We start from the raw sequence: 2,500 nt of genomic DNA on the forward strand, positions 1-2,500 counted from the left end.
CATTAGATCCGCCCCCCCACCGCAGTTACCCCGTACCACATATCTAGCACGGACCTTGACCTCCAGCAGGCCCCGGGGACCCACATTACCCCCCCCCCCCCTTCCCCCTGCAGTTACCCTGTACCACATGTCTAGCATGGACCTTGACTTCCAGCAGGCCCCGTGGACCCACATTACCCCCCCCTGCAGTTACCCTGTGCCACATATCTAGCATGGACCTGGACCTCCAGCAGGCCCTGGGGACCCACATACTCCCCTGCTCTACTCCCCCACTAGCTTTCCTTTCTTGCAGTTACGCTCCAGCGCATATCCAGCATGGACCTTGACCTCCAGCAGGCCCCGTGAACCCACATTACCCCCCCCCCTCCTGCAGTTAACCCTGTACCACATATCTAGCACGGACCTTGACCTCCAGCAGGCCCCGTGGACCCACATTACCCCCCCCTGCAGTTACCCTGTGCCACATATCTAGCATGGACCTGGACCTCCAGCAGGCCCTGGGGACCCACATACTCCCCTGCTCTACTCCCCCACTAGCTTTCCTTTCTTGCAGTTACGCTCCAGCGCATATCCAGCATGGACCTTGACCTCCAGCAGGCCCCGTGAACCCACATTACCCCCCCCCCTCCTGCAGTTAACCCTGTACCACATATCTAGCACGGACCTTGACCTCCAGCAGGCCCCGTGGACCCACATTACCCCCCCCCCCCCCCTGCAGTTACCCTGTGCCACATGTCTAGCATGGACCTTGACTTCCAGCAGGCCCCGGGGACCCACATTACCCCCCCCCCCCCCCCCCCCCCTCCTGCAGTTAACCCTGTACCACATATCTAGCACGGACCTTGACCTCCAGCAGGCCCCGTGGACCCACATTACCCCCCCCCCCCCTGCAGTTACCCTGTGCCACATGTCTAGCATGGACCTGGACCTCCAGCAGGCCCCGGGGACCCACACTTAAGCCCCCTCCCACTAACAAAGCAGAACACCACTGGCAAAATCCTCGTGCCCCTGGTACTCCAGAAAGCACATTGAAATGTGCCCCTGGTACACTGCGCAGAAGAACTGCCGCACACACACACACACGCACGCACGCACGCACGCACGCACGCACGCACGCACGCACTGCTTGTGCCTATGGTACGACAACTTTTCTCGTGCCTATGGTACGACAACTTTTCTCGTGCCTATGGTACAACAATTTTTCTCGTGCCTATGGTACAACAACTTTTTGCCGTGCCCCTGGTACACCGCTCACTAGCACTTTGCCACACAAACTCTCCTCGTGCCTATGGTACGACAACTTTTCTCGTGCCTATGGTACAACAACTTTCCTCCGTGCCCCTGGTACGACAGCTTTTCTCGTGCCTATGGTACAACAACTTTTCGCCGTGCCCCTGGTACACCGCTCAGTAGCACTTTGCCACACAAACTCTCCTCGTGCCTATGGTACGACAACTTTTCTCGTGCCTATGGTACAACAACTTTCCTCCGTGCCCCTGGTACGACAGCTTTTCTTGTGCCTATGGTACAACAACTTTTCTCGTGCCTATGGTACAACAACTTTTCGCCGTGCCCCTGGTACACCGCTCAGTAGCACTTTGCCACACACACACACTCTCCTCGTGCCTATGGTACGACAACTTTTCTCGTGCCTATGGTACAACAACTTTCCTCCGTGCCCCTGGTACGACAGCTTTTCTCGTGCCTATGGTACAACAACTTTTCTCGTGCCTATGGTACAACAACTTTTCGCCGTGCCCCTGGTACACCGCTCAGTAGCACTTTGCCGCACACGCACACTCCTCGTACCTATGGTACGACAACTTTTCTCGTGCCTATGGTACGACAACTTTTCTCGTGCCTATGGTACAACAACTTTTCGCCGTGCCCCTGGTACACCGCTCAGTAGCACTTTGCCACACAAACTCTCCTCGTGCCTATGGTACGACAACTTTTCTCGTGCCTATGGTACAACAACTTTCCTCCGTGCCCCTGGTATGACAGCTTTTCTCGTGCCTATGGTACAACAACTTTTCTCGTGCCTATGGTACAACAACTTTTCGCCCTGCCCCTGGTACACCGCTCAGTAGCACTTTGCCACACACACACACCACTCGTGCCTATGGTACGACAACTTTTCTCGTGCCTATGGTACGACAACTTTTCTCGTGCCTATGGTACAACAACCTTTCCCCGTGCCCCTGGGACACTGCGCAGAAAGTCTTTGCCACACACACACACCACTCGTGCCTATGGTACGACAAAAGGCCCCGGGGACCTACATCGCACCTTGCTCTTGCCTCCCTTACAGCTGAAAAAGGTCCATGCCTGTGCCCTGGCCCTGCTGAAATTCCCTCTCCATTTAGCCGAGGCAGTGAGTCGGCCTCCTGTCTCCCTTTACGGTCGAAAAAGATGTGCTCCTGGGCGCGCTGGCCCTGCTGCTACTCACATCGGGCATGGACCTGGACCTCCAGCAGGCCCCGGGGACCTACATCACACC

The sequence above is a fragment of the Maylandia zebra genome, unplaced genomic scaffold, assembly GCF_041146795.1.
Source record: "Maylandia zebra isolate NMK-2024a unplaced genomic scaffold, Mzebra_GT3a scaffold09, whole genome shotgun sequence".
Lineage (NCBI taxonomy): Eukaryota > Metazoa > Chordata > Actinopteri > Cichliformes > Cichlidae > Maylandia > Maylandia zebra.